At 37.6% G+C, this 12911-nt stretch overlaps 1 protein-coding gene across 2 annotated transcripts in view; it reads right to left on the bottom strand.

Moving 5' to 3' along the window:
• mllt3 (MLLT3 super elongation complex subunit) overlaps positions 1-12911 on the bottom strand; it is a 60483-nt gene that overhangs the window by 23895 nt on the left and 23677 nt on the right. The window lies entirely within an intron of this gene.

Raw genomic sequence — 12911 nt, 5'->3', positions numbered from 1 at the left:
TAGCATGACAATCACCAATACTTTAAGCAATAAGGGACAAATAGGTGTGGTGTACTGTGAATATAACCATGGCGTGGTTGTTGTTAGGTACAACACCATGCTTGCAACCCCTTTAGTCGTAATATAGCTTGAGTGCATTTTGTAAAGTGGGTATTACATAAGAAATAAAATTGTATTAACACATTTTATTAAGCAAATACATTAAAAGAAAATAATGAAATTTACTTGAGGATCATAAAACCCAATTACACATTTTATTTGTTATGTTAACAGTTGGTTGCACATCAATGAAAACAACAATAGCACTCATTATGTTTATTATTAAGGGAAGTCGTTTTTTTTGTTTGTTTTTCTGGGCCATTTCATTCTTCCAGTTTAAAAAGAACCAACGTCACGAAAAGTGAGGTATGTGTGTTAATTCGTACTCAGAGTGGTGATTGGCTGCCGTGGCTGGAGAGTACTTTCCATGTCATCAGTTTCTGAGCTTTTCTCCACATTACTCATGAGAATAAACTCTTCTAATCCAATCACTGCGCTGTATCACACATGAGATCTCATTACAGCAGAGAATTCAAATGTGACAAGACCTCTGCCTGTTCGGCTTTGTGTTCGGACACGTGTCGTACAGTATGTTTTCAAAGTACAGTAAAGCAAAAGTGTTGTTTGGATATTTTTCAACACATGAAATATTGACTGTAACAATATTTAATAAGTACCAACATGAGAGCGGTTTCTGCTGAGAACACTGCGATGAGTTTAACACCTGCAGCGCGGATCACAGCTCATATCTGGACCGGAGCAAGCGTGTTTTAAGTTATGGACATATTTCACATACTCTAGTGCTCAAAACATGAACCGGCACCATGTATGTGCACATATTTCATCCATGTCTTCTTATATGAAGAGTTCAGATGCAAAAGCCTCTAAGTGCCATCTGAAATTTTCTTCTAGAATGATCATTTATATCAAGCTTGTATATTTAAGTTCAATAATTTCACTTAAATGGCAATGCAAATGACCTATTAATTGTCATTTTAATGAAATTACTGAACTTAAATATACAAGCTTGATATAAATGATCATTCTAGAAGAAAATTTCAGATGGCACTTAGAGGCTTTTGCATCTGAACTCTTCATATACATACACACATATACACACATATATATATATATATATATATATATATATATATATATATATATATATATATATATATATAAAATAAATAAAAAAAACGCACAAAATTCTTATCATTAGAGAATACTAATAACTATCATGAACGCATTAAATATGTTTTGACATTATTCTTAGAATTATTCGAATATTCTAATAATTCTAATTATTAGAATATTCTTATATTGTTTATTACACACACAGAATTTTTACAGAAGTCTCTCGAGCTCATCAAGGCTGCATTTATTTGATCTAAAATACAGTAAAAACTGTAATATTGTTGCCATTTGAGCTGCCATTAATCCAGTCTTCACGGTCACATGATGCATCAGAAATAAAAATATATAGCCCATACATAAATCAACTTTAAACAAATTGTCTTTATACATAATGAACCCTTTGTGAACATTAAACTTCATTGCCAAGTAAAAATATATGGTGAAAAGTTGCAATAAACTCCACATCAGCACCACGTCTCAGGGAGGCGCTCTAAAAAGGTTCATTGCCTCTCAAGGGAACTTATTAGTGTTTAGACTTGCAGTTTAAATGACCTGGAACGTGTGTGACATCTTTCGATTAACTGCATTATTTATATGTCTTTATGGCCAACTCCTTTGTGTAACATAAAAACAATGCGCTTCAATCTTGTTAGTTTCAATTTATGGCCTTCATCAAGATTCACTACTTATGAAAATAAACTGCTCCAAAGCACATTTAGTTTTGCTTACACAAATCATTCATCATCATCATCATCATCATCATCATCATCATCATCATCATCATCATCATCTCAAAACACCAAACCTCTGCAGTGAATAGGCTACATTTTGTATGTCAACTCTTGTTTTACAGCAATGCTTGCTATTCATCCACAAACACATCTCAGCCTTTTTATCTCTGTTTTACACACACACACACACACACTTCAAGGTACAAGAGAAAAAAAACATCAGGCTTGGTCCCAATTAGTCACTTCAGGATAAACACCCAGTTTAGGTCAGGTGACGTCCCATGGGAACACTTGTTTGTCTCGTTCTCCAAATCCCAAAAGAGCTTCTTAACAGCATCACCAATTAGTCAACATGCACTGTTGAGCGTTAATGGATACAAGGACACCTGCAGATAACGTGAAATAATTTCCTTGCGACTTTTAATATAATGACCTGCACTCAATACTATGTCAAATTAAGCCATTATTAAAATAAACTGCCTCACAAATCAGTTTTTGTTTGATGATTAACCTCAAAATCTCAAATGTTGCTGATTTGGTTCTCGAAAAATGCTGAAAATAGTTTCCACAATTTTAGGCAGCAAAGATACGTTTTTATTTGGTTAAAAAGATGAATGGTCAATGATGATGATTTATTTGGTCTTTTTCGATGAACCGACACAGAACTCATTCAAACAGGTAGTGGAAAAACTCAAGATGCTCTCGTTATTTTCTCGGCATTGCTCTCGAAGGAAACTAACAAAGCTCAACATCAAACGGCAAGCTAAGGTTGTAATAGCAACTGAGCCCCTTCCCCCCTCAGGCTATGTGACGGCTTTAACGGCTAGACGATGACTGACCTCGAGCCTAAGGTCGTCGGATCCCAAAACAGCATCCGCTAAACAAATATTACAGAGATTGATTGCCGTGTCGGGTCACGTTTAGTTATCGGTCTGTTCGTGTGGTGCATTCATTCGGCCCCATGAAGCCACTGGCAGTGAGAAGAGTGAGAAAACTATTATAGGGTGTTTTGTTTGTAAGATGCTTTCTCTCCGGTGTGGGATTTCTTAGCTATTCAAAACACTTTTAACAAGCATAACGCTCCAAACTCAAGTGCTATATGCTCTTGCTGGAGGCTTCTGTGTTTATAATTGCGCTCTAGCAAACTATTATAACTCTAACTTTCAGGGAAAATGTTTCAAACAAAGACTGAAAGAGTTGCGGGAAGCTTAGTGATGGTGACGTTGAGGTCATGCGCGTAAGAGTCAACGTAAGCTTTTCGTTAGTCGCAGACCTTCCAATGGAAAAATCCTGTTGGGTTTTTGTCGAGGGAACCAGGGTGATGCTAACTTCTGGGTTGGCCTACAAAAATATGTCAGTGGTAAAGCACTCTAAACATCAACTTCTAGCTCAACCAATGCGTGAGCTTGGAGTGCCGCTTGGCATTAAGGTGATTGGCTCATAAAAAGTAAAAAAAAAAAAAAATAAACCTAGCCATGCAAAACTGCATGTCATGGGCTAAAATATCACTCACACACACACACACACACACACACACACACAAGCTCTTACTCAGGCAACAAATCACACAGCGGTGCTAACTATGAACTCCACAATAAACTAAAGTGTAAATTACCCAGGACCATTTATATTATTTATTATGATTAGAAATACGCTAAGCTGAAATTTTCCATTTGACATAAAAGGCCATGGAAAGTTAATAATAATAATAATAATAATAAATTTTATTTGTAAAGCACTTTACATTTGACACCAAATCTCAAAGTGCTACAGTAGAACATAATTAAAAACAATACAGTATTACAATAAAAACACAACATGTTAAAAGACGGGACTAAAAACAAGCTTTAGCTGTTAAAATAAGCCTGTGTAAAAAGGTGTGTTTTTAGTCCTTTTTTGAATGTGTCCACTGTCTGCGGGGCCCTGAGGTGGTCTGGGAGGGCGTTCCACAGGCAGGGAGCAGCGACTTGAAAGGCCCTGTCGCCCATTGTTTTGAGCCGTGTCCTGGGCATGACCAAACGGTGCTGTTGGCCTGACCGGGTTCTGGTTGATGAATTTGGCGTGAGCAACTCAGTGAGGTAAGTGGGGGCCGCACCGTGCAGACAGTGATGGGTATGAAGGAGGACCTTATATTCTATGCGGGACTGAATGGGGAGCCAGTGCAGTGAACGAAGGATGGGGGTGATGTGCTCATGTTTTCGCACCCTCATCAGGACCCTGGCAGCGCTGTTCTGAACATACTGGAGCTTTTGAAGGCTCCTGCCCGGAATCCCAATGAGGAGTGCATTACAGTAGTCCAGCCTGGAGGAGACAAAAGCATGGACGAGCTTCTCTGCAGCAGAAATGGAGAGGGAGGGGCGCAGTTTGGAAATATTGCGGAGGTGAAAGAATGCAGTTTTGCAGATGGAGGTGACATGACTGTCGAAGGAAAGGTGGGGGTCAAATTTTACCCCTAGGTTAGTAACAGAGGAAGAGAGGGGAGTGGTGTGTCCAAAGAGTGAAACAGTGGTGATTGGAGAGGAGCGGAGTTGATGAACAGTTCCAGTTTGAATGGCCTCTGTTTTGGAGCCATTCAGCTGCAGGAAGTTTTGACTCATCCACGCCTCTATCTCCTCCAGGCAGGAGCTAAGGCGGGCAGTCGTGGCAGAGGGGGAGCTAGAGGGAGTGACTTGAAGGTAGAGTTGTGTGTCGTCAGCATAGCAATGGAAATTAACTCCATGCCTGCTGACGACACGACCCAAGGGGAGCATGTAAATGGTGAAGAGGGTTGGACCGAGTACGGAGCCCTGGGGGACCCCACAGGTGACAGTGTGGGGTCTGGATTTTACATCCCCCAGAGCTACATATTCGGTTCTATCAGTGAGATAGGAGTGAAACCATTTCAGGGCAGTACCAGAAAGACCTGTGTAGTGCTGAAGTCGGTGCAGGAGAATGTGATGGTCTACAGTGTCAAACGCAGCAGAGAGGTCGAGAAAAATGAGGAGGGATGTGGAACCGGAATCAGAAGCCATCAGCAAATCGCTGGTGACTCTGATAAGAGCTGTTTCTGTGCTGTGGGAGGGACGAAAACCAGATTGAAATTTCTCATATAGCCTGTTGGATTTGAGATGATTATGGAGCTGGGTGGAAACAACTTTTTCCAGGAGTTTGGAGATGAATGGGAGATTAGAAATTGGTCTGTAATTCGACAGTGGTGTAGGGTCCAGGGTGGGTTTTTTGAGGAGGGGTTTGATGAGAGCAGTTTTGAGGGAGGTGGGAACATAGCCTGTCTCTACGGACATGTTTATTATTTTGGTTATGAGGGAACTGATAGAGTTAGTGTGAGTTTTAAGCAGAGGAGATGGGAGGGGATCAAGGCGGCAAGTGGATGTTTTGGATTTACGAATGATGTTCTCGACCTCCTGCTGCGTTGTGGGGGACAGTTGTGATAGGGTTTGAGCGATGGGTGTTGCGGGCAGGTCTAGTGAGGTGCTATTTAGAAGTGGAAATGAGGAGCGAATAATGTCAATTTTTGATGTAAAAAAATCAAGAAACCGGTTGCAATTTAAATCAGTTGGACTGTAGAATGAGGAAATCTGTGGTTTGATGATGTGATTTATTGTGGAGAACAGTTTTTTGGAGTTACCTGGGTTGTTGTTTATAAGTGTTGAGTAGTGTTCTGACCTAGCCTTGGAGAGTGCTTTGGCATAAGCCCTACGATGTTCCCGGTAGGCCAACTTATGCACCGTCAGGTCAGATGTTTTGCAGGCACGCTCCAGGACACGGCCAGACCTCTTCATCCCTCTCAGCTCGTTTGTAAACCAGGGGGCAGAGCGGGTAAACGTGACTGTCCGGGTTTTTAATGGAGCAAGACAATCCAGAATAGAGGTGAGGCTGGTGTTGTAGTAGTCCATTAAGTCGTCAGCTGATGAGTGAGGAGAGGGGGAGAGATGCTGGAGATGTTGACTGAGGGAGGTGGCGTCCAAGTTCTTAATGTTTCTGAAGGTAATATGGCGTTTTGGTTTGGTGGGAGGAACTAATATTGGGACTTCAAATGTAACCGCCAGTTACATGTGCAAGTTGACATGACATGCATTGTGCTGTATTTCAAAAATGTAGTATCCTTACTAATTCATTTATAATAATTGTGCATGTAGCTTTAATGACAAAACTAAATATTTGTACTTGAAAAAAACTTTATTGTACAACTTTATTGTAAATAATGTAATGCATTAGGTATCGGGAAATAACAATGAACAGCCTTTTTACAGTATTTAGCTGATCACTTTACTTGATCACCAATATTTTAATTAGATAAGCAGTAACTGGCAAGACACTGACATTTTACTTTATCATAACTTTAGTTTCATTACTTTATTAAGCGGGGGGAGGTCACATAGTCAATTCAAATGGCATCATTATTTAAAGCGTAACTCTCGTCAAAATGCAATATAGGGTCTTTTTGTGAATCTACCCGAGGCAAACTTTCGTTTAAAAGCATAATTAGGATGAAAACGCCACTTTTAAGATTGACCGTATTTTCGTTATCGGTCAAATTGCCTTTTTTTGTTAACAATTATTTTTATTGTCATTTCAGAATGGTACAAAGTACAACATATTATTTTAGACTGTAGCCGTACCCCCCCCGCCCACCAACCCACCAACCCACCAACCCACCCACCAGGTAGACTTATTTAGTGATGAGGAAAATACAAGATATTGCAGTGTAAAATGGTACAGAGTGTAATAGTTAATCACAAGAAAAATAAAAACTATACATAAATACAAAATAAACTGTAAATCAAAGAGAAGTAACAAAAGATTTAACAATATCAAAAGTAGCACTCCAGGTCTTCAAAGTTTTTGTTTTTGCTCCATGAATGCGAGCTGTTGATAATTCCAAAGAGACAATGTCGAGCAAAGATAAGCCCCATATACGTCTAGACATTAAATGCGGAGGAATCCATCGACTGACTAACATTTTCTTTGGTCAAATTGCCTTTTGAATGGGAGTGCGCGAATATGATAGCATCAAAATCGCTATTTTTAAAACACAAAGAAGGCTCGACACAACATGAAACTTTGCTCGAAGTATCACCAGGGTAGTCGATCTCCGAATGCGAATGAACTGACTCTGAATTTTAGTATTGTTTCTTATATGAGGATCCTTTTTCCAAATACAAGGTCAGTATTGATTTTCACTCACGACAAAACAACAAATTATCCGTGAATTTATATGGAACTAAGCTTTAGGAGCTTTCCGTCTTTACTCTTCTCCCTGTTACGTTGCATTCGGAGATCGACTATTTTTGACTGACAAAATGCCGGCGGCCGGAAACAACAACAGCTGCAGTGAGCTGTTCAAAACCTTTCTTTTTAGTAAACTCTGTGTACACAAACAATGTTCTCAATGCTCGAGTTCATGTGTAGAGCCCCTGGTGATACTTAAAGCAAAGTTTCATGTTGTGTCGAGCCTTCCTAGTGTTTTAAATATAGCGATTTTGATGCTATCATAGTAGTGGCCCAAACACTCCCATTCAAAAGGCAATTTGACCGATAACGAAAATACGGTCAATCTTAAAAGTGGCGTTTTCATCCTAATTATGCTTTTAAACGAAAGTTTGCCTCGGGTAGATTCACAAAAAAAACCTAGGTTGCATTTTGGCGAGAGTTACGCTTTAAGCCACATTAGATGAGACAAATAGGCATATTAGACGTGTTTCCTGCTAAAGCAAGATGTGATTAGTGATGCTCATTCTCATCAGGTTAAGATGAATCTAGAGGAACAGTTCTATAGATTTCAGAATAAGAATATAGCACATATATTCTTATGTTGTTATTTATTTATATTTTATGTATAGTATGCACACACACCCTACTGTTAAAAATGTTGGGGTATATATAAACACTCACTCTATTGTTCATTATGAATTAATGTTTATTCATAATAATGAATAACATTAAAAATTAAACATTAATCTTTGCTAGTTCATGATACCTAATGCATTAAAAGTGTTGTAAAGTATTACCAATTAAATCAGTGTCACATCAAACTGCAGGGATGGTAAAAAACTAAAGAAAATTGGGGTACACTTTATTTTCAGGTGTCATTGTTACAGTGTAATTATATATTTAAGTACTGAGTAATATTAAGCAACTACATGTACTTACTATAGGTTTAGGGTAGGATTAGGATTTGGTTGAGGGTTAGTTGCATGTAATTATGCATAATTTACTGTTATTACTATGGTAAGTACATGTAACATCTGTAACAAGGACACTGGAAAATAAAGTGTTACAAAAAATTGTGACTAGGTCCAAATTGTGATAGGACCTAAGATATAGGGTTTCCATTTATACATTTTTTACCTAAAACCTAAAAAAATATAAAAAATATATATATATAAAAAAAAGTCTATGGACACTTTTTCCAATCTGGAAATCAGTTAAATTTTTTCAAATCTCATGGAAACCCCTTATCTGCCACACTTACCCTTAGGAAACTTAATAAACAACCTGCTGAATAACTTGCAAGACAGGTTAGAAAAAGGTGAGGATGTAGTTTAAAGCAGATCCACCTTAACTCAAAAGAAAACAAAACTGAACTTGAAATCTGTCTGGTTGTTATCTCAGCTCTAGATCTTTTGCTTAAGATGAAAAGGTCATTTTACACAAGGGATGGGGGGATGGGGGGATGGGGGGGGGGGGGGGGGGGGGGTAGACAGACTGTACGAGTGAAGTGCACAATACACTCATTGACCTCCAAGAGGAACTCAGCCAACAGCAACAGCAGAACCAGAACAGAGAATGAACTGCACAATTTTTACTGAAAAAGGCCATGAAGAGTTTTTTCTCTCCTCCTTTACACACACAAACACACACACACACACACACACACACACAAAATGCCAATTATTAAACAATGCCAGTCAGAATGCATTTGCCCTTTTCCTGAGACTGGGTCATAACGAGGGGCAGCCGGAAGACACTGAGCCAAATCATAAGAAAAAAAGAAAAGACAAAGAATCTTGCAACAAAACAGACACTTCAAACCACAGGATAGTTAGTCTGCCTAAACTAACAGATTTAATCAGCACTGCCTTGCTTAAAGAATCCTTAAAGGGATAGTTCACCCAAAAATGAAATTCTCTCATCACTCACTCACCCTCATGTCGTTCCAAACAAGTAAGACTTTCATTCATTTTCGAAATCTGAGAGATTTCTATCCCTCCATTAATACCTACGCAACTTGACATTTTGACGCTTCAAAAAGTTCCGAAAGTGATCGTAAAACTAATCCATATGAATCAAGCGGTTCAGTCCACATTTTCTGAAGAGACTCGATTGATTTATTTGATGGACAGATTGAATTTAGGCTTTTATTCACTCACACATCAGTTGTGGTAAACCGAAGCTCAAGCATGTTTGCTTGATGTGCAAGAACCAATGAGGTTCATTCTCGTGTTACGCATCACGTTTGAGCTTCTGCGGGAACCAATGAGGTTTGTTCTTGTGTTACGCATCATGTTTGAGCTTCTGAAAAGAACCAATGAGGTTTGTTCTCGTGTTACGCATCATGTTTGAGCTTCAGCGGGAACCAATGAGGTTTGTTCTCGTGTTACGCATCATGTTTGAGCTTCTGAAAAGAACCAATGAGGTTTGTTCTCGTGTTACGCATCATGTTTGAGCTTCAGCGGGAACCAATGAGGTTTGTTCTCGTGTTACGCATCATGTTTGAGCTTCTGCGGGAACCAATGAGGTTTGTTCTCGTGTTACGCATCATGTTTGAGCTTCTGAAAAGAACCAATGAGGTTTGTTCTCGTGTTACGCATCATGTTTGAGCTTCTGAAAAGAACCAATGAGGTTTGTTCTCGTGTTACGCATCATGTTTGAGCTTCAGTGGGAACCAATGAGGTTTGTTCTTGTGTTACGCATCATGTTTGAGCTTCTGCAGGAACCAATGAGGTTCATTCTTGTGTTACGCATCATGTTTGAGCTTCTGAAAAGAACCAATGAGGTTTGTTCTCGTGTTACGCATCATGTTTGAGCTTCAGTGGGAACCAATGAGGTTTGTTCTTGTGTTACGCATCATGTTTGAGCTTCTGCAGGAACCAATGAGGTTCATTCTCGTGTTACGCATCATGTTTGAGCTTCTGCGGGAACCAAATGTTACACATCATGTTTGAGCTTCAGCGGGAACCAATGAGGTTTGTTCTCGCGAGTCAAGTTGATCTTCTATTTATGTTCGCTGATTAAAGTTTATATGTGAGTAAAAGCCTAAATTCAGTCTGTTCATCAGATAAAGCAAGTGTCTCTTCAGAAACTTCATTTACGGCTCAGTCCAATCAAACACTACTGATTCGTAGTACATTTCTCCACAATATCCAGTCATAGTAACACTAAGGGCCTGTGGGAAGAGAATTTCACTTGGTCTCAGATTACAATCTCATATCTGACCTAAAGACTCCACAGAACGATATACCTGTAACATAAACAATCCCACTTTACAGCGGACCACCTGCACAGGGTTCAACCCAGGCCAAAACCACAGTGCTCAAGCCATAAATCCCCTTTCATGCTGATAAAATATAAAATGTAACCCAGAAATTATTAACAGGGATTTACTGTTGAAAATCAAATCAGTGCAGCCAGACACAAAATAAGTTGTGTTACTAATGCAAACCCTGTATGCATTACCCAGAACACATCTGCAATGTCTTACATAGAGCCACACACAGAGAGCAATGTCCACCAGCTGTAGCACAAGAACATATTTTAGAAAAATATTTTAAAATTATGCTTCCATTAAGGCAAATTACAAATGCATTACATTTATTTTAAATTACAAATATTTATACAATTATGTAAGAAACTATTATTAATTACAAATATATTATTATTTAAAAAATATTAAATAATTGCAATATTTTTAATTAATATTATAATATTAATTACTGATACAATATAAAAGTTTATTAATTTATTAATAAAATATTAATTTATTAATAAAAGTTTATTAATTTATTAATAAGTTTATTACAAATATATTATTATTTAAAAAATATTAAATAATTGCAATATTTTTAATTAATATTATAATATTAATTACTGATACAATATAAAAGTGTATTAATTTATTAATCAAAGTTTATTAATTTATTAATAAAAGTTTATTAATTTATTAATAAAAGTTTATTAATTTAAAATATATTCTGTCAAATGAAGAAACAAGTGAACATTATAATATTGCATGTTCCAATATAATGTTCCAATGGAATTCTTTCCCTCAATTTTTTTTTGAAAATCCGACTTCTATCCCATGCATTCTTGCAAAATCTATGGAAAGCCAATAGTAAAAAAAATAAAAAAAATAATTGAGCCAAGCTTATAATGAGGACCTGCAAAATACATCCCACAGTTTTGATAATCACCTGCCTAAGTCAGTAGGTCACCATGCTTCACAGATTACTGGACTATTGAGGCGATTGCATTCAGAGCTAATCAACCCAGTAGCTTAAGTACGACAAATGTAGCATTAAGTTGTCACAACAGCTAACTGCTGTATTCCTGAATCTTTTAATTTGCTCAGCAAGAAGGACCAGCACCATTGAGGTGGCGGCAGCCTCATTAAAGAGGAGACGGTAGCTCGCAATCGCAGTGCCCTTGCTGTGACTCAAGACTCATAAAATCCTCCCATTCATTTTCATTAGAGTGCTGGCTGACCTGGAATAACAAATCATTTGTGATGTGAAATGGGTCGGTCCATAATTGGTCCCAGACTCAAGCACAATATTGACAGCAGCCAAACTCTCGGTAAGACCTTAAAGTGATGGTGACCCGCGCTGACTTCCAGACAGTGCTTGAATTGACCTTGCCTCTTTATTACTACAGGAAATCTCTAATATCACTAGCCAGCATTTGAACATTGTTAGATGCTTTTTCCAATCAAATATATTAGGTTTCAGCAGGTGCCATGAGAATGTGGACTGAAAAAGATTAGGCAGTGCACTGCTGGTTTAAACCAGAGGTTAAACCTCATTAGGAGTTTTGGAGAATTAGTGCGATGAAAGAAACAGCAAACCATTTGAGGTGGCAAATGTAAAACCACAATATGTGCTTACTCTCAGCTTAAGACAACCTGTCTGAACCTGTGAACAAATGACAAAGAGGTTGTGAGGAAACCAATAAAATGTACAAGTATAACTGTACAAGTGATGTCTGTCCTGCTATCACTATAGCTCGGTTTCATCCATTATCCATTTTTATGCTTATTTTGGCATATAGCATTAAAAAAAGAAAAGAATAAATGCTTAATGGAAAAGCCGAGATGTGCATACGTTCTAAAATGCACATAAAATACGTAGGCTATGCACTCAATTGAGGCAGATATTTTTTTTTATCTGATAAGAAGACACGCGCATCAGTATTATTAAATAATAATTAATTATAATAATAAGTAAAATAATTTTTTTTTTTTTTTTTTTTTTATCACGTGACTTTGCCTAACTGGACTAACCAGTGGATCAGTTTCATCGCTCAGCATCTCAAATGTTGGTTTGATCATTCTGAAATCTCTGAATTCTATTATTTATTTTTTTATATTTTTATTACAGATATTTTGTACAAATTTCCCAAGAAGTGACGATTTAGTTCTCTTGAACACACGGGACGGAAACGCTGATTTATTTGCAAATGTTTTATGCGATTTTTTGCATAATTGTTGCATATTTTTTTCCATCCAACTCTGGATGGAAACACAGTCAGCGATAAAGAAGGTTTGGTCTATAGACACGTATATACTAAATGTACTGTCTAAACGCACTGCAGACATCTTTTTTTTTATTGGACAAATATTAAAATTCTGGCCAATAAGCCAATAATTATTTTCATGTTATGGCCGATAACTGACAAATGGCAGGTATTAAAATTCGAATTCTAAATTCTAAAACTAATTTTGTCTAAATAAATTAAAACTAAATACTAAAATCAATTGTTTTAAGAGAATTTAGACATTACGATGTGCAGTAT

The sequence above is a fragment of the Rutilus rutilus genome (assembly GCF_951802725.1).
Source record: "Rutilus rutilus genome assembly, chromosome: 3".
Classification (NCBI taxonomy): Eukaryota; Metazoa; Chordata; class Actinopteri; order Cypriniformes; family Leuciscidae; genus Rutilus; species Rutilus rutilus.
Note: the sequence above shows the minus strand (reverse complement) of the source record. Positions and strands in the feature narration are given on the sequence as shown.